This window comes from Doryrhamphus excisus, chromosome 21 (assembly GCF_030265055.1).
Source record: "Doryrhamphus excisus isolate RoL2022-K1 chromosome 21, RoL_Dexc_1.0, whole genome shotgun sequence".
Taxonomy (NCBI): Eukaryota; Metazoa; Chordata; class Actinopteri; order Syngnathiformes; family Syngnathidae; genus Doryrhamphus; species Doryrhamphus excisus.
This window is the reverse complement of record NC_080486.1, coordinates 10,298,447-10,325,794: the sequence shown is the minus strand read 5'-3', so window position 1 is coordinate 10,325,794 and position 27,348 is coordinate 10,298,447. Positions and strand designations below refer to the sequence as shown.

The following is a 27,348-nucleotide window of genomic DNA, read 5'->3' as shown; positions in this document are numbered from 1 at the left end:
CCTACCCTAGTGAGGATAAGCGGCATAGAAAATAGATGGATGTATGGATAAAAAGATACAGGCTGTACCAATCAGATTTTTCATCATCTCGTTTTGCCCGCCCCCTCACAGTTGGACAACAATAAACTAACAATGGAATACAGCCAGGCTCTAATGGGATATCTTAAGGGCACCTGGTAAATATATAAGGTGATAACAGGATAAGCATTAATGTGTTTTTGTTCGTTTGTGTATTTTGTTTCGTTCTTTTTGTTCTCTAACTCTGGAACCAAAGTACTCACTCCGGTACAGTAGGTGGCGGTATGCACCTAAAACGTTGGTTGCGACCCGCCATAAACAAGAAGAAGAAGAAGCTAACAATGGAGGAGCGTTACTTGAGTTTTATTCAATAAGTTTTATTCAAGACGTTTTTATTCAAGAAGAGGGCAGCGAGATTGTGGGGAAGACTGAGAAAATAAATAGTATAATATTACACCGTCCAGAGCTAAAGCACAGCAAGGTAAGCTAGTGTTAGCATGTTAGTTTTTGTCATTCCCAGCTGTGTGTCCCGCAAAGTTGTCGTGTCGATTATATAAACATGATTAAACCTGCTAGCGCAACCTCCCAAGAGGGATTAAAGTCGTCTAATCGGTATTAGTATTAATTATTATTGCCTTGTATTATCTGCTGTTACTATGGCGTCATTGTATTGTGAGTCCAGAGATGATTGACAGCTGGAGAGCTCTGCCGGAGGCTCAACACTACGGGATGGCTGCCATGGGTAATTTTCTATTGGCAGGTGTGTGATGGCTGCGATTAAATCTGGGGCTTTAGTTCGTGCCATCCACATTATTGTGCTGGGATTCCCCGAGTCCCCGGATCCTCTGTCACATTCTGTCATTCCAGCTTTGGGCCCCCGCCCCCCTGGGTCCCTGACGCCCCATACATCCCTCCATTAAAGCATGGAGCAGTGCCTGCATGTTAGCTAAGGTAAGTTCAGTGTACAGCTTGAATAATGGTGTAAATTTACTATCCACTGAAAATGAGTCGTCACACAGCCATTATTGTCGAAATATCTGGCAACATAAGTTGGTACAAAATGTGTCAATAGTAAATAAGAGCACTATTGTTAGCTAGCGCTGCCCTAAGCCTCCTGGGAATGGAAACAAGAGATACTTCATTTTGCAGGTAATCTTTCACACAGTGTCACAGTACATGTTGGAATTCATGTTTCCCCACCACGAACCGTGGCTCCCTCAGTGTCGGCAGCACTTGTGCATCCCCACAATGTGACACAACCACTATTATACGCACTTACAGTGAAGAAAATAAGTATTTGAACACCCTGCTATTTTGGTATTTCTCCCACTTAGAAATCATGGAGGGGTCTGAAATTTTCATCGTAGGTGCATGTCCACTGTGAGAGAGATAAACTAAAAAGAAAAATCCAGAAATCACAATGCATGATTTTTTAACAATTTATTTGTGTGATACAGCTGCAAATAAGTATTTGAACACCTGAGAAAATGAATGTTAATATTTGGTACAGTAGCCTTTGTTTGCTATTACAGAGGTCAAACGTTTCCTGTAGTTTTTCACCAGGTTTGCACACACTGCAGGAGGGATCTTGGCCCACTCCTCCACACAGATCTTCTCTAGATCAGTCAGGTTTCTGGGCTGTCGCTGAGAAACACGGAGTTTGAGCTCCCTCCAAAGATTTTCGATTGGGTTCAGGTCTGGAGACTGGCTGGGCCATGCTAGAACCTTGATATGCTTCTTACGGAGCCACTCCTTGGTTTTCCTGGCTGTGTGCTTCGGGTCGTTGTCGTGTTGGAAGACCCAGCCACGACCCATCTTCAATGCTCTGACAGAGGGAAGGAGGTTGTTCCCCAAAATCTCACAATACACGGCCCCAGTCATCCTCTCTTTAATGCAGTGCACTCGTCCTGTCCCATGTGCAGAAAAACACCCCCAAAGCATGATGCTACCACCCCCATGCTTCACAGTAGGGATGGTGTTCTTCGGATTGTACTCTTCATTCTTCTTCCTCCAAACACGCTTATTGGAATTATGACCAAAAAGTTCTATTTTGGTCTCATCTGACCATAAAACTTTCTCCCATGACTCCTCTGTATCATCCAAATGGTCATATGCAAACTTAAGACGGGCCTTGACATGTGCTGGTTTAAGCAGGGGAACCTTTCGTGCCATGCATGATTTCACATCATGACGTCTTAGTGTATTACCTACAGTAACCTTGGAAACGGTGGTCCCAGCTCTTTTCAGGTCATTGACCAAGTCCTGTCGTGTAGTTCTGGGCTGATTCCTCACCTTTCTTAGAATCATTGAGACCCCACGAGGTGATATCTTGCATGGGGCTCCACTCCGATTGAGATTGACCGTCATGTTTAGCTTCTTCCATTTTCTAATGATAGCTCCAACAGTGGACCTTTTTTCACCAAGCTGCTTGGTAATTGCTCCGTAGCCCTTTCCAGCCTTGTGGAGGTGTACAATTTTGTCTCTGGTGTCTTTGGACAGCTCTTTGGTCTTCGCCATGTTACAAGTTAAAGTCTTACTGATTGTATGGGGTGGACAGGTGTCTTTATGCAGCTAACGACCTCAAACAGGTGCATCTGATTCAGGATGATACATGGAGTGCAGGTGGACTTCTAATGGGCAGACTAACAGGTCTTTCAGGGTCAGAATTCTAGATGATACACAGGTGTTCAAATACTTATTTGCAGCTGTATCACACAAATAAATTGTTAAAAAATCATGCATTGTGATTTCTGGATTTTTCTTTTTAGTTTATCTCTCTCACAGTGGACATGCACCTACGATGAAAATTTCAGACCCCTCCATGATTTCTAAGTGGGAGAAATAGCAAAATAGCAGGGTGTTCAAATACTTATTTTCTTCACTGTATCTTGCTACTCATTTGTGTTGCCAGCTAAAAAAAAAGTGAGCAGTGTTCTTTTTTTTTTTTTTTTTTTTTCAAATTTTCCCTGCAAGTTTCTCTTTACTGTTGTGTTTCCGCAAATCAAATCAAGCATCATTTAGATTACATGATGGTGTTGTCACTACTGAGTGAAGCTGACTGCCTCTGATTTTAACCAGAGCATTTTTTTGTGTGTGTGTGTGTGTTTCCAGGAGGCCTCTGGTTCAAGCTTGCTTAATCACACACACACACACACAGACATCTCATCAAGGTTGTCAGCGCTGTGCAGACCTGACAGGTAATGGTCCTGTGGTTTGGACACCAATCAGTCTCTAAAATTGTTTACATTTCAAATGTGCTGCATGTTCCTTTTTTTTTGTGACATTCATGTATCGATTACTTCACTATAATGAAGACCTATCAGAATAAGACATACTAGCATCTAATATAATCTTGCTTATGTCCAATATGGACTGTGCATGTTGTTTATGCTGCACGAGTGCTCATGCTTCTGTGTGTATTATTTACATGTTTACAGCTCACTATTTTCCATCTGTTGTTTCTGGAACAATCAGCAGCCCACAGCCGAGTGGGTGAGTTTTAGTGATGGTGGGGTAGCTGTAAGTCAACTTGGGTTTCATGATTGAGAGGCTGGGCTTGATTATGCCGGACTATACAGAGATGGTGGGGGGGGGGGCGGGCGTTCAGGGTTTGAGAGAGGGGTCAATGTCTTCTCTTCAAGGCCTTCTCAAGGTTTGTGATGGAGGAGTGAGAGAACGCAACAATGACTCCTGGGACATAATGAGATAATAAGAAGACTCTTAATAGAGTTTTGAATACTGGATTGCTGCAGTTACTCTGCATATATGAGGTGAAGCAGTGTTTTAGAAATATAGAAATATGTCGGTAGCCTACTATTTAGTTCAGTATTTTAATGAAAAGTGTACTAAATATTGTAATGCTTATATATACTGAAAAGGCATATAGTGATTTACATATAGTGGTGTGTAAAAGTGATTGTCCCGCCCTGATTTCTTATTTTTTTTGCATGTTTGTCACACATAAATGTTTCAAATCATCAAACAAATGTAAATATTAGCCAATGACAACAGAATTAAACATGTAATGTGTTTTCTTTAAATAAAACATTCATTATTAAGAGAGAAAAACAGTCTGGAAAAGGTTATAAAGCATTTTTTTTAAGGTTTGGGACTCCAGCAAACCACAGTAAGAGCAATTATCCACAAATGGCAAAAAACATGGAACAGTGGTGAACCTCTCCAGGAGTGGCCAGCCAACCAAAATGACACCAAGAGGTCACAAAAGACCCCGCAACACTGGGTTTGGCAAGACAAAAGTTGTACTTTTCGGTGTCTGTGTGTGTTCTATTACATATTCCATATAAGTAGAACTGCATTTTAGAAAAAGAACATCATACCAAAAGTAAAACATGGTGGTGGTAGTGTCATTGACTAATATTTACATGTGTTTGATGATCTGTAACATTTAATTGTGAAAAACATGGACGAAAAAGAAGACTTTTTCACATCTCTGTAACTATATCATATACAATATATTTAAATTTTGTGTTTTTAATTTACATATTTTAAAATAAAATCATGAAAATAAATGTTTCTTCATGATTTGGATCTTGTATCATTTTAACATTGGACAGATACAAAATCCAAACAGCTCGTTTTTGTTAATTAGATCTTATCAAAGTGTCAACAAACGGTTCCTCCTTCCAAAATGGAATGCTAAATAATCATTTAGATGTCGAAGGAAAACTATTACTACCGAGAAGTAAAGTTACACCCCCAGAGGACAAGTGGGGGGGAAGTGAAAAGAGAGGCTGATACTGATGACTGTGTGGATAGAAGGAGAAAGAAAGCAAAGAAACACAGGCGGGATGAAAGGGCGTGTGGGTCCCCTGTGATGTCGGCTGCAGACGTAGCGGGTCCCAGCGTCAGCCCGGCCCAGCGTCGGGTTTCCCCCGGGCCGGAAGTGGTGCGTTTCCCCTGGCGACAAGCTCTTCCTGCAAAATAAAGAAATCATTAGAAAGATGACAGCTGGGCTAGCCAACAGAAAAGCCCAAGGGGGGTGGAGGGGGGCGGTGGGGTGGTCGGCCTCCGAGAGCTGCCACCCAACATTAGCTGGCTGCTTTTTGCTTCACTTTCTAAACAACACTGCTGCTGCAAGGTCAACTTAATTCCTCCATCCTTTTAATTCTCTTCTCTTTCCACATGTAGTGGCTGGCCGAGGTGTTTATTTACTCAACTGCAGAGAGTATCAAGAAACTCATGGTAAGGTTATTTTTTTTTTGTGTAAATGCATTTTTATAATACACTTTTTTTCCCCCACAAATAAATGATGTATGTTCCAAACTTACCGGCCCCACATTGAAAACCAACCAGATTTGTGTCCGATTTGTGTTCTAGGTGACAAAGTGTATTATAACAATGAAATTCTGAAATTAACAATGAATTTCCCACTGCTTCTTTTCCATTTTTCCAATTTCTTCTTGTACTTTTTGTGCCTTTATTCCCATACTTTTATTTTGTAATATAAATTTTTTTTCCCAAACAAATTTTCCCAAAATTGCAATTTTTTTGGTACATGTTTTGGCTCTAAAAATTCCACTATAAATGTGTTTACCATACAGTAATTTTTATTTTTTTTCATAGTATTATGACATTGCTTGTAAATAAAAATTGTCTTAGTAATAATAATAAAAGATAAAATTTGATTGCATGCATAAACAATGAATATATTACAATATTATTTAATTTTAATTAATTTATAAAATATTTAGCTTAGCTAAAGATGCAATATCGGTTGATATCAGTATCAGATTTTTTCCCGATATTAAAAAAAATGCTGTATACAACACAAATTGAGAGTTGGACAATATCTCGTTTTCGGCAAAAAATATGTCAATATCAGACATTCCTAATTTCTACAATATAAAAATCCATATTTAAAATAATACATACTACAATTTAATATTAATTATAGTCTATTTGATTTCCATCAGCTTTACAGATGCCATGCTGGCTCTGTGGTGGGTGTGTTGTGAAGAAGACATGGTGTTAACAGTCCTAGGTCCTAGTAACGGCTGCATTAATCAGGGGCGTGGCATCTATTAGAGCGGAGGCCACTATTTGAGGAAATGTGTTATACCCACTGCATTTATTTACCCTCCTCGTTCCACATATCTTCATTCTTAAGCTTCCTCCAGTCCCTAAGGATGGTGGGGGTGCACACACTGTGGCACTTCTACCCCAAATCATATGTGGAGAGGCTGGGGAGGGGGCTCTGCGCGGTGACCCCTGGCAATCACAGCGTGTGGCAGCCAGAGTGGGGGCCCTGCAGTGGGGCCTTCTGGGAGCAGAATCGCCCTGCATTCCAGCTCTCCTGGAGCATTTCCTCTGCAAAGCCCTTCCGTATCGTTTGGTTGTGTCTGTCAAGCCGCTGTGCTTGACCTCAGCACAAATGATTGCACTATAAAGAAGATATTCCACAGTTGATCCTGAAAGATTTTGTGGTCAAGAACCCAAAGGAGAAGCATTGATTCGGTCCATTGTTGACTATAATTCTCTGTGCATTTGGCCGCTTGGTATGTCTGCTCCTTATTGAGTTCTTATGCGCTACACTATGAAATTACAAGTAAACAATTCATTATTCAAAGTAATACGCTGCAACCAGAAGGACGAAATAACATCTTAGAAACATTTACTTTTCTTTTATTTGCGCAGAAACAGATGATGTTTACTTCACTTGGAGCTACTCCACCTCACATGTACTTAAACTACAATTTATCTTTATGAAAAATGTTTGTTTATGACATAAAAATTATATGGTAAAACCTTGGTTAGCGTAAATCATTTCCAGAAGGTTCAACTCCAACCAAAACATATTTTAAACAAATCTATTTTTCCCATTAGAAATCATGTAAATCCAATTAATCAATTTCAGAAAGGCAAAAAATTTTAACACAAAATACATTTTTATACACGGCCGTGCAGCTTCCTCCCACATTCCAAAAACATGCATGTTAGGTTAGTGCAATTATGGAATTTCCACAAAGTAGTAACAATATTAAAATAGTAATATTTATAAAGATCCTATTTATTTATAGTAATATAGTTAATAATAGTAAAAATAAAAAAATAATACAAAATTAAATTGAATTAAAAATTAAATTAAAAAATAATAGTAATAAAATAGTATAAAAATAATATAATACTATAATAGTAATAATAATATATAATATAGTAATATATAATAGTAATAATATAATAGTATAATATATAATAATAATATTGGTAAACATATTTTTGACGTCAGAGCATATAGAAATATGTTTCAAGGCATTTTTAGAGCCCTCTAGACCTGACATAACACCCCTATAGTCACCTTTACAGTCATATTACTCAATATAGTTGACATAATAGTCAAATATAGAGTCACACGTTAGCATTGGGAGAGGTCTTTGTTGTTGTTACGGTTTTTTGGTACTAAGTACTTCCTTTGGTGGCTTAATATGTCTGATTTGTGGCTTTTATTGTAGCCGTTTAGCCATTTTAATGCTTGAAAATATGTAATTTAGGACAAAAATATCGTCTGAAAAGCACATGGTTGTAAAACATGGCCGCTATCAAGTAAAACTTAACTCTTTTTGACACGATGAGAATGGCTCAGTGGTCAAGTATGACATTACTATGCTGACGGGAGAAGCACGTTATAATTTTATTAATGAGAAGTAATTGGACGAATAAAAGCATCAATGTGTACAAATAGCAGGGCTATGTGACAGATTGATTGTGCTGTCAGATGCAGATTCCCTCCTGTCAGTGCAACATCTGCTTCTTCGATCGTCAGCCTCATTTGTGGCGTGCGTAAATAAGCAGCGTTGCAAGCTCTGGCTCACACACACACACACACACACACACACACACACATACAAGCGCTCCCGTGTGTCAACAGTCTCACATGAGCCCACTTGCTCATCCTGCGTCATTCAGGCTTTGCCGTTCCGTGGCGTCGGTGCCCGGACTGAACTGTATAGCATCTAACGTGTCTGTCAAGCCCAGATTGATGATTCTCCATCTTTTTTTTTTTTTTTTTTTGCATGTGAAGAGATGCCAAGAAATGATGCTGAGAAGCAGCCCGCATTTGTCTACCTGTCAACTGTGATGACCCGCTGACATGCACTCTTGTAACTTAATACCGCGCGGTGACCTCCTGCAGCCAGCGGCCTTCTGTCACACCGCAGTGGAGAAACCGTGTGTCCCCCGGCTTCCTAGTCAAGAGCCGTGCTCTCAGTGTCTAAATGCAGCGGCGAGCACGTGGAGATGCTGACCTCCACGCAGCTTGTGAAAGATGGAGCCTGTCTTTTATCAGTCCCCATTAAAAGGGGACAGGCGTCCGTTGGGTTTGTCCTGCTAGAGGGCGGCCGCATTAATCTCCATGAGTGAGCGCTAGCAGGTGTTAACCTATGTCACAGCTAATCGCCATGGCAACAGACTCGTGACACCTGGAGGTATCTGTGACGTCCCATGTACAAAAAAAAAACACATTATTGGGACTTGATTGTTGCTGTTACAATAACACTATGATAACAATAAGACAGGCTAGCATACATTTATTTATCGCTTTTATATAAGTACATTTCCGTGAAGTAGGATTATTCATTCATTTTTACCGCTTTTCCTCACTGGACTGGTCGCCAGCCAATATATATACATATAGACAAACAACCATTCACACTCACATTCATACCTATGGACAATTTGGAGTCGCTAATTAACCTAGCATGTTTTTGGAATGTGGAAGGAAACCGGAGTACCCGGAGAAGACCCACTCATGCACGGGGAGAACATGCAAACTCCACACAGAGACGGCCGATGGTGGAATCGAACCCTGGTCTCCTAGCTGTGAGGTCTGCACGCTAACCACTCGACCACCGTGCCGACCGAAGTAGCATTACTTATATATAAATTTAATGTTTTTGTACTTGTTTACAATCTGCGAAATACATTATTTAACATTAATAGAGTCCTCTAGAGTTGAGTTAACACCCCTATAGTCACCTTTGTACTCATATTACCCAATATAGTAGATATAATCAGAGAAAATAAGACTTTGTTATTATTATTATTATGAGATCATTTAAAGTCTCTTGCTTGTCTCAGAACAATTACTGACACCTAGTGGTCAATGTTGAATACTACATTACTTCATTTTGCTATTGTTATGCTTAATCTAGACCAAAAAATATGTGCGATTTGCACAAATATGCATATGTTTGACTAATAATAGGCTTTATTCACTCACCAAACAGTATGATTTATTAATGAATGTATGTATACTATCGAGTGAAGCCATGAAATTTGCACAAGTTGTTGGATAAAAAGTAATTTTCATCTTTTTTTGTGCAGGGGTAGTCAGCAAATTACATTGCGGACACTAATCCCGTGGTCATGTATGGATGCGGCGGTAAAGCAGGTACCTGGACTTTCCTCCTGATTTGGGGCTCACATGGTACAACTTACATTTCCCCCTCTACGTCTTAACAGCCATTGATATGCGCTATTAGAGCGTATTCACTGTGTAGTTTGTGCTTACATGAAAGCGGCGGTTTGTTTACAAGTTTTAAAGGAACTGGGCAATGGAAAGCATTGTCATCACAGTTAAGACCCCTGGGAGGAAGGACACAGGGCACTTAATAACAATGAAGAAATCCACTGGCACGCTTCAGTGACACGCCAGAATGTTCGGGGGAAAACAAGCAGTGGGCCTCATGCACTAATCTGTGGCATTGATTATATTTACTGATTCTCGGTTTACTGCGCCACGCTTTGATTGAAAACATGAAAACATGCTGGCTCGAGCAAAAACAGGCGGTAACAGTGGCGTTTCTAAAAATCAAAGGAAAAAAAATAAGATGTTTTTTTGCTGTAGTTGTAATATTTTGAGAAACAAAACCATGATTTTTGGAAATGTTGGTTAGCCGGCAGCTGTTTGATTTTTGTAAAAGCCCGAGGCACATTCTAAAAATACAACCAAACACAAAAAAAACTGCAAAAATGCTAGAAATGCAAACGTTAGCATGCTAAGACCTAGCATGATAGTGGTATTTGTTTATATACTGTATGTGTCTACCCTTACCCTTACTTTTTAATACCCCCAAAAATGTTAGTATGCTAGAAATGCTAACGTTAGCATGCTAAGACCTAGCATGATAATGGTATTTGTTTATATACTGTATGTGTCTACCCTTACAATTAAAAAAACTGCAAAAATGCTAGAAATGCAAATGTTAGCATGCTAAGACCTAGCATGATAGTGGTATTTGTTTATATACTGTATGTGTCTACCCTTACCCTTACTTTTTAATACCCCCAAAAATGTTAGTATGCTAGAAATGCTAACGTTAGCATGCTAAGACCTAGCATGATAATGGTATTTGTTTATATACTGTATGTGTCTACCCTTACAATTAAAAAAACTGCAAAAATGCTAGAAATGCAAATGTTAGCATGCTAAGACCTAGCATGATAGTGGTATTTGTTTATATACTGTATGTGTCTACCCTTACCCTTACTTTTTAATACCCCCAAAAATGTTAGTATGCTAGAAATGCTAACGTTAGCATGCTAAGACCTAGCATGATAGTGGTATTTGTTTATATACTGTATGTGTCTACCCTTACCCTTACTTTTTAATACCCCCAAAAATGTTAGTATGCTAGAAATGCTAACGTTAGCATGGTAAGACCTAGCATGATAGTGGTATTTGTTTATATACTGTATGTGTCTACCCTTACCCTTACCCTTTAATACCACCAAAAATGATAGTTTGCTAGAAATGCTAATGTTAGCATGATAAGACCTAGCATAATAGTGTTACCAGGGAGGCTAAATGTCCTGAACAAGTGCTCTGACAGTTTATTTTTTTTGTGGAGTTACAGTATATATATACAAATGCCGAAAATGGTCCTAAACACAAAAAAAAACTGCAAAAATGGTAAAAATAGCAGTATTTTCTAAGAATAAACAGGCAGGATTAATTTGTCAAATTTTTACATCATAAGAAGTGTGATGTTTCTTTGGCAACATGGGGCACAGGGCCTAGCTGCCCTACAAAGCAGCGAAAGGACTGGGAGAGTCGGTGGTCAAACACAATCACACCGCCTTTTTTTTTTAGATTACAGTATACGAATTTGTACATTTTGCAAAACGAGAGCAAGAAAGCCAAAAACAAGCTTTCTGTCCTTGCTGGGGCAGTGCCCCACTTGCCCCTAATGCAAAAATCTCCACAGTACAACAAGGATTTACTGTGGTTGCTTCTCATCAGTGTCTCACTGACAATAAAGGGATGTGGTCGCGCGCTGTCACGCTACGCCCCACCCTTGTACGTTAGCATTATTAGCAACAATAGCGACCAAGCTATTGTGTATGAGCCCAGAAGGCAACAAGCACTTGAAAAATATTTCTGCAATTGATCAATCCTGTCATTTTGTACATTTCAGAAGATGATGAAGAGAAGGGAGGGTGTAAAAATAGCCCGCAGCTTCGGGATGCTTTGTTTGCCCTCTCAATGCGAAAAGGGAGGAGTAAGCTGGGAATCAGCCCAAGGGGGTGGAGACAGCGTTGGGACACAAAGTCCAGGTGACACCCTAGCGGGAGCAATTTAGGGGACGACACAGGCGTATCAGTGACAAAAGGCCCGTAGGCTAGTGTGGCCTGTGTCAGGGCTGGCGTGATTGTGTCCATGGAAGAAAAGAACGTCGACACCTCAGGCTGACAACAATATCTTATACGAAGACTTTAACATCGCAATGTCTTCTATTATTAGAAGTATAATATAGTCGTGACCTGGACCTGGAGCTAGGGGTCATTAGTCTGTGTCTTCTGGCCCTCCAACTATCATATTTTCCTGTGTGATCTAGAAAATCAATGAAAATTAATGAAACTTTGATTCATACAATTTTATTCATTTAATATTTTTATTTTTATATACACCATAAATCTCAACATTTATCTACCTACATTTAGATTCCTTGACCATGAAAACATACCATGGAAGGGTTAGAATGCTAACACCTAGTATAATAGCGCTAAGTGTTTGTATGCTCAGTGCTTGCCTCTGAAAATGCTAAAAATGTTAGCATAATTAAGCATGCTAACACCTAGAATGATTGTGCCAAGTGTCTGCTAAGTTTATAAAATCGAAAAAAATGCTCTTATACTCAAGTTAGCATGCTAGCAAAGCTAACGTGCTAATATTGGCATGCAACGCTTAATAGTGGCTACCCATGAAAACAGCTAAAAACGATACAATGCTAATAATATGCTAACAGTAGCATGCTAACACCTAGCATGATAGTGGAATTTGTTTATATACTGTATATGTCTACCCTTACTTTTTAACACCCCCCAAAATGTTAGTATGCTAGAAATGCTAACGTTAGCATGCTAAGACCTAGCATGATAGTGCTATTTGTTTATATACTGTATGTGTCTACCCTTACCCTTACTTTTTAATACCCCCAAAAATGTTAGTATGCTAGAAATGCTAACATTAGCATGCTAAGACCTAGCATGATAGTGTTATTTGTTTATATACTGTATGTGTCTACCCTTACCCTTACTTTTTAATACCCCCAAAAATGATAGTATACTAGAAATGCTAATGTTAGCATGCTAAGACCTAGCATGATAGTGGTATTTGTTTATATACTGTATGTGTCTACCCTTACCCTTACTTTTTAATACTTTTTAATCTTCTATAATTTCCATTATCCATGACCATGGACAATAGGTGGGTAGAGTGAAATGAGGCCACGGTAGAATGTTGATCATCACTCATCACAGGCCGTTCTGCCCTTGTCGCTAGCTCGCTTGTTCGTCCCACCGGCTGCTAAAAATTGAATCTCAAGTCGTGCCCTATTTTGGTTACAGGAACAGGTGACGGCGCCCCCCCCCACCCCACCCTCTCGGGGCTGTTAGTGAATGCAGCGACAACAACATAGTTTTCCAAGAAAAGGAAGCGGGGGGCACTGTCGCCCACAACAAAGATCAATATATGTCATGGTTATACTTATCATAACGTCCTAAAAAAAACATTTGTTTGGTAAATGACACTTTATAATATCATAAATATGTGACTTTTGCTTGTTCAGTCTACAATGAATGGAAATAATGCACTTCAGTGGGTAAACTTGCACAATTTATGAAAATTAATTTAGTAAAATAGAATTTGCATAAGTCTTAAATTTAAAAAATATTAAAAATATTAAAAAAATATATTTTCTTATTTAAATTATGAAATTACATTAAAAATACATTCAAATAAAGGAAGTCATGGTGAGAGAAATCCGCTTTTTTCACTTTTTTTTATTTTTCTTGCACTTGCTTACTTATTATTTATACTACATGCTGGGAAAATCCTTTTCAAACGTCTCAATTTAAGTAGATGACTTCTTTGTCTTCCCCCCATTGTCGTAAAGTATGCGTCAGTTTGCGTACGGTGGAGCCCAAAGACGGTATTAATCAACTGACCGCTGCCGTCAACAAGCCCTGATTGCTTGATTTGTGTATACCACGAAGATAATATTTAACATGAAACTCAATCCAGGAATACTACTCATCCTCAAAGTATTCCTGGCGAGGGTAAACACAAATGTTTGTCCTTTTCACTTTGACTTAAATGCACTGCAACGATAAAATAATTTACTTGGCAGTTCCCGCAGTTTTGCCGTAATTTGTACCATGTGGCGCTGCAACGGATACGCATGGGGATGCTTAGTTTTAAATACCATGCTTAAGTGCAAAAAACGGAGCCGGGGGAAAGATTAATAAGCACATAAAAGACGAAATAATTTAAATGAGTTGCTATCTAACCCGTGGACTCCCTTCATTGCTTCTTACAGATCTGTTTCCCAGAGGTATGTGCTGCGGAGAGAGCCAAAGCAAGAGGAAGCCCACCTTCCTGATAACAATGGCCCTCCACAGACCTCCAGCCAAGGTCCCAGCCAGTCATGAAACACCGTGGAGATGTTATTGACCTGGAGGTTAACTCTCCTCAGGTAAGACGGGCAGATAATAGACAAAGAGTGGTTCTTTTTACAGGTGGAGTGACACGGCATATCCGCGTGGCGCAGCACTGACAGATTTTCTAATTCACTGCAGATTCCCATAAAAGTGGGTGGCCCCGGCTTTTGCCCAACAGTGGGCCCATTCATGCTGGGTGGGATGCCGATGAGAGGGGGGTGGACTGCGTAAATTAACCTGGATTAATTTAAAAGGCACATTTGAATAATCGATACATTAAACGCCAGGGTCAGGTAACTGATGATGGAATGACATACGGGGGGAGGCTGTGTCCCGGGTGCTCCTTTCATGACTGTATTCCGAGGAGGAATACAGGAAGTGCTTCCATGCATGGGATACGCTCGTATAAACACACAAAAAAATGCTCATTACTTGTCTCGCTTGGCTGTGAGATGACTTAACTGCAACCATCGGATAAACAAATCAACATTGGTGGTTTAAAGCAATCATATGTAATGTAAATTACCTGCTTTAGCGGTCTGCTAGTTGAAGTGTTCCAGCCAGGACATCTCTTGTGTTGTTTTAGCACTACAATTAGCGCTAATCATACAGTTTGAGCTTGTACGCTAATAATAATAATAATAATAATATTCTAGCTACATGTTTAAAAAAATATCGACTTTATGATGTATCATTATTTTCTATTGGTTTATATGATTTATCGCAGTTAATTGGTTCCACACACACAACCTTGATTAAGGAACATTTGTAAAGTAGGATATCTTTATAAATAAATGGAATATTTTCATAACTTAGAGCCTAGAAAACTTGTTTAAAACATTCTAAATACGTTTTTTAACATTATTAGAGCCCTCTAGACATGAACTAACACCCCTATAGTCACCTTAACACAGGAATTACCTAATATAGTTGACATAATAACAAAAAATTAGAGACACATAGTGACCGGTATAGAAAACTACAGGTCTTTGAACGCATCTTCGGAAAGCATTATATTTGTATTATTGTTAATTTTGCCATTTTTATGCTTGAAAATGCTTAATTTAGGCTAAGAATATGAAAAATTTGAATAAATATGCATTTTTTTGTAGTTAAGGGGAGGCACGGCGGTCGAGTGGTTAGCGCGCAGACATCACAGCTAGGAGACCAGGGTTCAATTCCACCCTCGGCCATCTCTGTGTGGAGTTTTGCATGTTCTCCCCGTGCATGCGTGGGTTTTCTCCGGGTATTCCGGTTTCCAAAAACAATTTTCATAAATAGTAAGTTTTACAGACACTTAGCGCTATCATGCTAGGTGTTAGCAAGCTAGCACGTCAATGTTAGCATGCTAACATAATTATACTAACATTTCTAGCATTTTCAGGGATAGGATCTTTACAAACACTTTGCGCTATTATGCTTGGTGTGAGCATGCTAATGCTTGCATATTAGCATTCTAACATAATTATACTAACATTTTGCACTATGCATTATGTAGTGTTAGTGATGAGTGGTTAGCGCAAAGGCCTCACAGCTCGGAGACCCCAGTTCAATTCCACCCACAATGGTTGTTTTGTCTATATGTGCCCTGTGATTGGCTGGCGACCAATCCCCCCAAAGTACCCCCCTAAAGACAGCTGGGAAATGAATGAATGAAAGGTTGTAGTTAACCAAAAATCATGTATCTATTTATTTTTAACTATGAGTGTCCATTTTCATGTTTTAATATGATTTTCCACTATGTACTGCATATAAACCAGCAATTAAATCATGTTTTACATGTATACACTAACCCGCGGTTAGAACACGAATAAAAGAAAAATTCCAAAAGCTCCCTCTGCTGGCTCAAATGTGCAAATTATATCCGTCAGCATTTCCCAAACTGATTCCTGCTCCCATGATTTAAACGTTAAATAAAATAAAGCCAAGAAATATGATCATAAGACTTGAACCTGAACCGCATTGTTTTCAAACGACATGATCAATTATCCAGTAGTGGCAGCCATCTCATCATGTGCAGCCATTAATATGTAAACAGTGTCTACCTGGAGATGACACAGTGGAAAAGAGGGCCGAAGAAACCACCCCGCAGGTCGGAGATTTGCGCATTTTAGATTTCAGATGAATACCCCGACACCTAGAATGGTTTTTCCGAGCGAAATACCAATCATGTCACTAAAGGCAGGCTTCACAAACACGCCAACAGGATACTTCCTCAGATTAGCGGGGCTGTTTACACAGTCCCCCGGTAATCTGGGCCACAGGGGACATACCTGTACTGTGTCAAAGAGCCAGCTAGAGTTACTCAGCCGCGATGCCCCCCCCCCTTTCCCGCACCCCCACAATACCATCCGGTGGGAGTCCAATGGGACTGGCCTGACTCCAGGGAGGTTGGCACTGTGCACAAGTGGACTCCTCTGCTACAGTACAATCATGCCAAGTTTCTTGACTTCCTGTGCGTGTTTTTTGACATGAATTGTCGGTGCGCACGCATGCAACCAGTAAGCTTCCTGGTGCTTTACATGTCTAGACAATGCCAGTGTTATTGTGCACTGAAGGGAGGCCAGTGTTAATGGAGCCGAAAGCCGAGAGAAATATAATAGCAGCGTGTGGCCCTGTTTGAACTGTATGCAGACTTGAACATGGAACCCTGTGCGATTGGTTCTGGAGAATGTTTTGTCCTCCAGATATAGTGTACTTCCTCTTAGTTAGTCTGCTGAGTTGGATTGATTCGTGTCCAGCAGTGGAACCGTGATACATTTTTTGAGGCTTATCGAGAACAAATGTGTGGAAGATGAGCTTAATCAACTACGAAAATCGTTTCAGATGTTGGGGTATTAAATATTGGAGTTGCAAATGTGTTTTGAAAGCAAATTTTCTGGGGATTGAATTGATCACAACTGGACTGTTGTGTAGGCTGTCTTAAAAGACTCAATGACTAGGTAGGACAGCTCTAGTCTGAGGAGGAGGCCCCACTACACCTTATCTTGACCACTCATTTGACACCACAAAAGATTTTTTTTGTCTCTACTGTTTTTTGTCTCTACTTTTAGAAGATAAGAACTTTGGATCCTGCACCATCTCCTCAGACGAGGAATCAGACTAGTGTTTTGTATCTTCTAATCATTGAGCATGGACTGATCTTCATTCGATCTTCATTGCTCTTATGCTCAAGTTAGCATGCTGGCAAAGCTAACATGCTAATGTTGGCATGCAATACTTGGCATAATAGTGGCTACCCATGAAAACGGCTAAAAACGATACAATGCTAATAATATGCTAAGAGTAGCATGCTAACACCTAGCATGATAGTGGTATTTTTTATATACTGCATGTGTCTACCCTTACACTTATCCTTTAATATCCCCAAAAATGATAGTATGCTACAAATGATAAGATGCTAATGTTAGTATGCTAACACCTAGCATAATAGTGGCTACCCATGAGAACGGCTAAAAACAATACAATGCTAATAATATGCTAACAGTAGCATGCTAACACCTAGCATGATAGTGGCATTTGTTGATATACTGTGTGTGTCTACACCCTTACACTTACCCTTTAATACCCCCAAAAATGATAGTATGCTACAAATGCTAAGATGCTAATGTTAGTATGCTAACACCTAGCATAATAGTGGCTACCCATGAAAATGGCTAAAAACGATACAATGCTAATAATATGCTAACATTAGCATGCTTAAACCTAGCATGATAGTGGTATTTGTTTATATACTGTATGTGTCTACCCTTACACTTACTTTAATACCTCCAAAAATGATAGTATGCTACAAATGCTAAGATGCTAACGTTAGTATGCTAACACCTAGCATGATAGTGGTATTTGTTTATATACTGTATTTGTCTACCCTTACACTTACCCTTTAATACCCCCAAAAATAATAGTATGCTACAAATGCTAACGTTAGCATGCTAATACACAGCATGATAGTGTTAGCTGGACTCAAAAAAAGCTTAAAATCCAAGCCAAATCCCAACTGTGAACCCTGATATGAGTCAGATGTACTTCAACTATTTCTAAAGCCCTCCTTGCATTTGAAGAAACTGTCTCAACAAAGCTCTTTCAGGTCACCGAAGAGCCGATTGAATGAACGGGGGGGGGTGTTTGAGCCATCTCTAGTCCAGACAGGAGGATGAGTCTGGACTAAATCACTTGTGCGAAGGTGAAATGTGTCCACCAGCACAAGTGGTCCTAATCCGTTGCAGACATGTGCAAGAGCACCAGCGAGGGCAGGTGCAAACAATTGGAGCAGCTGTCAGTAAGTTGCCGTGATCTTGTTTGATATCTTAATTGTTAGTCAATCCGAGAGCAATTCTGGCTCTACTACGTGGGGGCTGTCAAACCCAAAGGACTTTGTTTCCATCTGTCAGGGGGTCTCTGCAGATCTTCTGTATCTTTTGGGTATGTGTGTACGTGTGTGTCCAGTCCGTCCTGCATCACAGAGGGAAATCGGTCCTGATTGCTGCCATTTCCGCTCACTTTTTTAACGATACGGGTCGGCAGGGGAGCAGGCTAATGCTGATAATTGCCACGTTTCAAACTACTGGAATTTGTCGGACACTCCCACCCAATGTCAACCCCCCCCTTGTCAGTTCAATGCTCCTAAACATTGTGATTAGCATAAGAGCAGAGACTGTGTCAGTGTCGATATAGGTCCACAATCCGAAACTCACCAGATCCCTTCGCCATGTGGGATCCGAGCAAGACTGTAAACCCCCCCCCCCCGACCCTGTGTGATTGATCCGGAATAATTGTCTTGAGCTACAAAGCCTCGATTGGACTTGACACAAGCTTCAGTAGCGTCATTATGAAGAGATAACCGAGGGTGCGCTGGCGTTGATTGATCTGCCGCCAATCCGTTCGCCATGAACTGACTCCTGACTCTACACCCCACCCCTGTGATGATTTATGTGGCCCCAGGAAGCCGGGGTCTATTTGAGGGCCCAGAGAGGAATGAAAGTGTTACCAGTGGGTGTCGGGGGGGCGGGGGGGGTGCGGACGTTGAGGGGAGAGTTATGAGTTTTCTCAGCTGAGTGCCGGGCTTTAGCGTTCTGAAGTGAGAGAGAGAGAGCAGGAGTTGTAAAAGGTGGGTGGAGGCAGACTTGTGTGTGTGTTGGAGGGAGTAAAGTGGGGGGCCGTGGGGGGGGGGGGTGTCTATGGAGCCCGCAGGCTTGAACTCCACAGCTGAACCAGTGACCCTGACCATCCATCAGTGCTGGGGTGTGACAAGGCAGGGCCAGGGGTATGTGACAGAAGGGGCAGACGTGGAGAAGGTTGGTGATGGCTTGAAGGGACCAAGGGGCTATAATGGGCTTTGGGGCACAGGGGGGGCGTGAGGGGGTCTTCCACCACCCTTGGGTACGGTGCCAAGGAAAGGAAAGGGCAGGCTAATGTCTGGTTGGTGTAGAAACAAAAGGATATTTTCTAAGAAGATATCTACTACCGGCTGCACGGCGGTGTAGTGGTTAGCGCGCAGACCTCACAGCTAGGAGACCCGAGTTCAATCCCACCCTTGGGCATCTCTGTGTGGAGTTTGCATGTTCTCCGGGTACTCCCACATTCCAAAAACATGCTAGGTTAATTAGCGACTCCAAATTGTCCATAGGTATGAATGTGAGTGTGAATGGTTGTTTGTCTATATGTGTTCTGTGATTGGCTGGCCACCAGTCCAGGGTGTACCCCGCCGCTTGCTCACCCCAAGACAGCTGGGATAGGCTCCAGCACCCCCGCGACCCTCGTGAGGATAAGCGGTAGAAAATTAATGAATGGGAAAGAGATGGCCGAGGGTGGAATTGAACTGGGGTCTCCTAGCTGTGAGGCCTTTGCGCTAACCACTCATCACTAACACCACATAACACATAGTGCAAAATGTTAGTATAATTATGTTAGAATGCTAATATGCAAGCATTAGCATGCTCACACCTAGCATAATAGCGCAAAGTGTTTGTAAAGATCCTATCCCTGAAAATGCTAGAAATGTTAGTATAATTATGTTAGCATGCTAACATTGACGTGCTAGCTTGCTAACACCTAGCATGATAGCGCTAAGTTTATGAAAATTGTTTTTGGAAACCGGAGTACCCGGAGAAAACCCACGCATGCACGGGGAGAACATGCAAACTCCACACAGAGATGGCCGAGGGTGGAATTGAACCCTGTTCTCCTAGCTGTGAGGCCTGCACGCTAACCACTCGACCGCCGTACAGCCCTCACTTGTATCTTTTGTGACCATAAACCTATTTCATCCGACTCAGACAAATGGAATAAAACAAGACTCTTTTTCTACTAGACAAGTCCAACATTTTTTGCTTCTAGTGTTTCCACTTCTCAGTGAGCGAGACTGAACCCTCTACCCCCCCTCACCCCCCCATCCCACTGCCAGCGTCTTTCAGCTGTTGCCCAAGACTCACTGTCACTTGGCTCCGCTCACACAAAGCATGGCCAATGGGTGGACTTGATCCCAGCATCCGTCCTCAAAGGGGCATTGGCCCCCGGCCAGACAGCCTGAGCCAGGATGAGAGCGGAGGTGGGGGGGGGGTTGTTGCACTGAAAGACCAGACTAATGGTTAACTCTGAAGCCATGAGGACGACAGAAAGTGGGGGGGGGTGGATGGTTTTCTTCCAGGATCCAGTTTGGGAGTCCATAACACATTTCATTACAGGGCAAAAGATGGAGCCTTAGCATTAGCAGTTATGAGGGTGTGAGTCTTTGTCTGCTTGACACTGTAAAATAAGGGGTGGAGTGGGGTGGGGGGGTTGCTCATGAGTTGCGGAGCGGACAAATCCATGAGCAAGCGAAACCACTGTTTTAAATAGCAGGTATCTGGTGTCAAGCCGCCCCTGAGAGAGGCCCCTCTCCATCAATATGTTCCTTTGCCCTTGTCTGCGACTGATATCTTTATCTTGTCATGACCCCCTCCTGCCTCTATGTTCCACCTCAATGGCTTCCGTCTGCAGATGGAACGCTGCTATACAGGCCCTTTAGGCCGGATGGTAGAGATGGGGTAAGGTGCAACGGATGGGGGGGGGGGGGGGGGGGGGGCTATGTCAACCTGTAGTCTTTGGGGCCTCATTACAAAGACGCCAATGGAGAAGCTTTTAGAGAGTAATTAGATAGTCAGGGGAATACATGAGCACTACTTTGGATTAATGAAATGTTGAAGTGCAGCTATTTTTTTTCACTCTTTTAGTCATTGAACCAAAGGCAAAAACTTTAGATCCGCTTCTTTGCATGGATATATTTGTTCTTTGTCATTTCCTGTTTATCTCAATTCATATTTAAAACAGCAGCACCTACCGAGGTGTTTATCGTAGTGCTAGTCTTATGTCTTAGTGGTCTTCCATCAATAAATCAATATAAGACTCAATGGGATTTGGTCCTTTTAACATACTCAAGAATACAATCAATGATTTAAGTGCGGTCAATAATGTTGGTTTTCACTTCCCCTGTCCAGTGTGTACCCCGTAATAGGCTCCAGTATACCTGCAACCCTAGTGAGGATAAGCGGCATAGAAAATAAATGGATGGATACAACATTTTGTTAGAAATATGACCCAATAAACGATTTATAATTTTCACATTTGCAACTAAACTGTGTGCATGTGTGTTTAATGTGCTAAAATGTCCCTTATGCACTTAGTATGTCACCTTGTGACTGTTTTTTTTTTAGCTTAAAACTGCACCAAATGTGCTCTCTTCTATTGTGGAGTTGCATCATTAACTCTTTTTGCCAAAAAATTCTTGGTAAAAAAATCTATAGTCGTGAATTAGTTCATTTATATAGTGTGTATTTTTTGTGAATAATGATTCATTCATTCATTTTTAAGAGGTGAAGTACACCCTTGACTGGTCGCCAGCCAATCACAGGGCACATATAGACAAACAACCATTCACACTCACATTCATACCTATGGACAATTTGGAGTCGCTAATTAACCTAGCATGTTTTTGGAATGTTGGGGTACCCGGAGAAAACCCATGCAAACTCCACACAGATATGGCCGTGGGTGGAATTGAACTCAGGTCTCCTAGCTGTGTGGCCTGTGCGCTAACCATGTGTACACCGTGCAGCCCTAAAACTAACATTTATTCATTCATTAATTTTCTGCCACTTATCCTCACGAGGGTCGCGGTGGGGGTGGTGGAGCCTATCCCAGCTGTTTTCGGGCGAAAGTCGGGACACACCCTGGACTGGTGGCCAGCCAATCACAGGGCACATATAGACAAACAACCATTCACACTCACATTCATACCTATGGACAATTTGGAGTTGTGAATTAACCTAGCATGTTTTTGGAATGTGGGAGGAAACCGCCACACAGAGATGACCAAGCGTGGAATCGAACTCGGGTCTACTAGCTGTGTGGCCTGCACGCTAACCGTATGATGTTCTTTATTATTAGATAGGAGTGAAGCCTTATAATTGTCAAAAATAAAGGCAGATAAAAACAGGTTTTTATAGCATATATTTGTATATAGTAATATTTTTGTGTACTTTGTGTATCCTTGTCCACTGTACGGTAAAATACAGTATAAATACCTTTGTATAGAAAAAAATCAGTGTCAGTTATCGAATGTTACGGCCATAAATCATCCCTTTCATCAGTGCCATGTATCTCCGCTTGGTATGTCCCGACTGGCGCCTGCTCTATATTTAAAGTCCCGGTACTCCTTTTTTCCCATCTTCTTCAACAATCTCTTGTAATATACAGTAAATATGTGTGATAGAGAGAAAGAAAGAGAGAAAGAAAGAGAGAGGGTGTGATTTTAATAGCTGTCTGTTACCTGCTCACATAGCCCTGCAGCCTAGCTAGGGCAGATGGCTATTAGGTTCCGTTTGGGAAAGTCTAGCTTATACAAACACAAGCATGGCCTCAGACGCTCTGGACGATGTGTAGCATGGTGTGTGTGTGTGTGTGTGTGTGTGTGTGTGTGTGTGTGTGTGTAAAAAATATTCTGGCGTCTGTCATGCACTGCCTATGCTGTGCAAATCATTAAATAAAAGCACCAGGCCGTCACTTCCTGGTCCCCAATATCTCTCATGCAAATTAATCCCTCCTGTTTAAGTTAATCAATATTTATAAATTATTAAGTAACTTCTTAATTCTTTTAATGCATCCGTATAAATAAATATTATTATTAGCTCTTATGAACTGATAAAGGGGAATTTGTTGTGTTCAGTTCACATTTTTACATTAAAAAAAACACATTTTATTAAGTGTTTTTAAGGCAAAAATCATATTTTCAGCAAATGCCTTGTGTGTGTGAGTGACGGGAAGAAAAGCTGTAGTCTAAATCTTTATTAAATAAAATAAAAAGAATTTTTTTTTAAACTATCCCCGTCAATTTAGTATTTTGTTATTCCAAAATAGAATTTTTTAATCATCTATTTGAGGGCGGATGTAAAATTAATTAAATGAATTGAAGGAAAACAGTAGCAGCCTCCAGAATAATTAGTCCAGAGTGCTGATGGGTAATGGGGGTGCTATCAGGTGTCCCTTTGTGGGGGCGGTATAAGCCCCCTCAGCAACCTCCTAGACCTAAATAAAAGGGCCTTCATGTCTTCATATGTGCATTTAGAGCGCCATCTTCTGGTCAGGCCATGATAGTCACTGCTTGTTTTATGTCAAGGTGAGCATCTGCAGGTAGTACATAAATATAAAATTACATAGAAAATCATATGTAACATTTGTGAAATTAACGATTAGTCCTATTTAGATGAGTTACGGACATTTTTGCACATTTCTACAGCATAAAATTATGAAACAATGCAGAAAAAGCCTTATAATCAACATATTATTTATACAGTGCATACCAAAAACCACAACACAGCTTCATGGTTGTGTTTTATTTTAGCGTGTGCATGCAGAAGAGGATCCATATGTGCTATAAAATATACTTCTACTTTGATAAAATGATCAATAATAATAAATAGTTGAACATAGAGAGCCTATTCTTCCTTTGTGGTAATTGTCATGTATAAAACAGCAGTCAATCTTTCCCAATATGGCGTTACCTTGCAAACCCCCTCATAAACTTCCCACACGTTTGTCCTCCAGCGACTCCCAAATTACAGTCTACGATCCGTCTCCGACCTGAAACCAAAATAAACGCCGTCTGACGGTGATGCCTTGACCATCTTCCTCATTGTTTAGCTTGGCCGTCGCTGCGGTTTCATTGCGAGTCGGGAGATAACATTATTATTCCGTTGGCTTCTACGCTGCACATGCTAATAAGGGCTGCCATGTTTTCTACTCAAATGCAGGGGAGACGGTGATGTCATCCGCGTTGCTTTATCTCGAGCGGGGATCGGGGAGTGGGTGTCGTTTCCTCTGCTGGAGGAGCGAGGGGGGCCCCCGTGACTGAACCCGCCGCTTTGCCAGGGGGAGACTATTTAAGGAGATTACTCAGTCACACACCTTTGTTGCATTACGGGCGCCCGAGTGAGAGGCCGTGCACCGTGCAGCGTGCACGCCGCCGAGGTCAGCCGTTGCTTCTCATCGTCAATTTGTTTACAATCTTTCCCAAGCAGCAGTAAAAAGTTTTTTTGCGTTTAATAATAATGTGGCATTCAGGTTACAGTGCGTTTAATAGGTACTAATAAAATACACCACTAGCGAGGAAGTACATAAAGTTAGAAATTTACAAAAAAGTTACAAAAAAGTAAAAAAAAAAAATTGAAATTTTAAAGGAAGTTTCATCCACAATCATTATGTAAGACATGAACAGATATTCTCTTTTCTGTTGGTTTTTAAGATATAAAAACTGCTAAAGAATGCTCCATTTACATATAATAATAATTATTTTTATTTATTACTATTTTTTAAATTATTATTTTATTTATTATTAATTTGTTTTTATTACTAATAATATTATTAATTTTATGATTATTTATTAATAATTAATTAATTATTATTATTATTACGATCCAACTACGTTACTGTATTGACATTGTGCCACAAAAATGACGCTAACCTGCAGTAAAGTAAGTCACGTCTCACAGAACGATTACTGACACCTAGTGGCCAATGTAGAGTATTACATTCACAGTTTGAATGCTTCTTCTGTCTTGTATTAGCCATTTTTATCCTTGAAGATGCTAAATTTAGTCTGAGAATAGGTATAATAATTCATTTTTTGAGGCTAACTAGGTAACGACAGCATCACACATAATTTCGTAGACGCTGAGCCGTACTTCATTTACACTGTGTATAGTTTTCGACACTACTTCTACTACTATCTCTTTCTATTATCCCATTTGCTTCTGTGTATTAATTGGCTGTAAACCACTGTCAATCAATCGCCTTCTTTCTGTGGTCATGGCTACCAAACTAGCTAACTGCCAATACTGTAAACAATAGAAGAAACACAAGAAGCTAATCGTGTGAGGAAATATATAAATACAGGAGCTATGTGTTTTAACAAGGATATAAAAACACTACAGCCAAATAGCAATACTATGTGTGAGTCACTTAATAATTGAATGTGTCCAACTTAGTAGGTCAATCAATAAAATCTTAACAAAATTTCAACTTTGAGAGTACGGTAAATGTGAAAAAATGAAAAAAAGCAATTTTTTCTCGCTTTTTTAACTGATATTTTGCTGAAAGTTGCCTATGTGTAAACAATAGAAGAAACACAAGTAGCTAATTGTGTGAGGAAATATATATATTCAGGAGTTATGTGTTTTAACAAGGATATAAAAACACTACAATATGCGTGAGTCACTTAATCATTGAATGTGTCCAACTTAGTAGGTAAATCCATAAATTTTAAATGAAATTTCAACTTTGAGAGTGCGGTAAATGTGAAAAAATGAAAAAAAGCTATTTTTTCTCCCTTTTTTAAATGATATTTTGCTGAAAGTTGCCTATGTGTAAACAATAGAAGAAACACAAGTAGCTAATCATGTGAGGAAATATATAAATACAGGAGTTATGTGTTTTAACAAGGATATAAAAACACTACAATATGCGAGAAAATGAAAAAAAGCTATTTTTTCTCAATTTTTGAACTGATATTTTGCTGAAACTTGCCTATGTGTAAACAATAGAAGAAACACAAGTAGCTAATCATGTGAGGAAATATATAAATACAGGAGTTATGTGTTTTAACAAGGATATAAAAACACTACAATATGTGAGAAAATGAAAAAAAGCTATTTTTTTCTTGCTTTTTGAACTGATATTTTGCTAAAACTTGCCTATGTTCTACTGCTATAGAATTAAAAGTAATGTTTTTTATGTGTCTAACTATCTAACGGTGTTATTTTTTTTATTATGGACGTTGTTCTAAGCAATATTTGTGGCCCATAGCAAAAGTGGAAGGGGGTGAGCTGTGCAGAGTTTGACTTTATAGCCCTGATAAAACGCCCTCGGGGGGTAATTGTGACAAGCCCCCCTTGTGTGCCCACGCTGTAACGACACCACAGAGAAAAACACCCATCCCATTTCTCACACGGGCCCTGTCTCTCTCTCTTTCTCTCTTTCACTCCAAACCTCGTTTTTATGGACGTTTCCCCCCTTTTCTGTACACATGGGTTAAATATGACATCAAAGCATCTTTAATCTTTCACAGTACCTCTCGTATTTCTCCGCCGTATCGAGTTCAAACCCGGCTGGCGGGCTGCATTTTTACAGTAGATTTAATGGATCAATGTCCATAATCACATTAGCACTGGCTTAATGTATAACAAATTTCACCGTAGCGCCATCAAAGACGCCGGGGCCCTGGCTCTAATCGGCCGTGGCATCTTTTGCGCCACTCCGAGATCCGTGGGCCCCGAAAACAGAACATCGTCAAAGCGGTGATAAGCCGTGGAGTGGGCAGCACGTATACCCCCCTCCCCGCCTCACTTTTTTTTTTTTCATGGATACTTATTATCCTTTAGCTGATTGGCTAAGTATGCCTATGAGTTAAAAAAAAATATGCATATTCAAGCAAATTTTACACATTTTTGTTTACCTAAATGAAACATTTTCAAGCATAAAAATGGCTAAATAAGCTACAATACAAATATACAGCATTCAGAAGATGCGTTCAAAGACTATGTAGTGTTTTACACTGGTCCTACTATGTGTTAATAGAGTTACTGTAACACGCAGGTTTAAATGTGCTCATCACCTAAGCAAGCGAAAACTCAAATCTGAGTAAAAACAAAAGTAAAAGTGACTATAGGGGTGTTATTTCATGTCTAGAGGGCTCTAATCATGTTAAAACCCATATTATGAATGTTGTAAACATGTTTTCTGTGGTTTAACTACAAGAATATTCAATTTATAAATAAGAAATTCTGCTTAGTGTATTTATTCTACAAGTCGTACTGATTGCAGTACCAATAAAACGCCACTAGG

The 27,348-nt window shown here is 40.2% G+C and overlaps 1 long non-coding RNA gene across 1 annotated transcript in view; it reads left to right on the top strand.

Moving 5' to 3' along the window:
- The first annotated feature begins 226 nt into the window (after positions 1 to 226).
- The window catches only part of LOC131108996 (uncharacterized), a 32,193-nt gene continuing 5,071 nt past the window's right edge, over positions 227 to 27,348 (top strand). The window contains exons 1-6 of the long non-coding RNA XR_009120611.1: positions 227 to 969; positions 3,130 to 3,215; positions 5,167 to 5,220; positions 8,057 to 8,858; positions 9,358 to 9,424; positions 13,854 to 14,009. This is a non-coding gene — a long non-coding RNA (uncharacterized LOC131108996). The remainder of the gene's footprint in view (positions 970 to 3,129; positions 3,216 to 5,166; positions 5,221 to 8,056; positions 8,859 to 9,357; positions 9,425 to 13,853; positions 14,010 to 27,348) is intronic.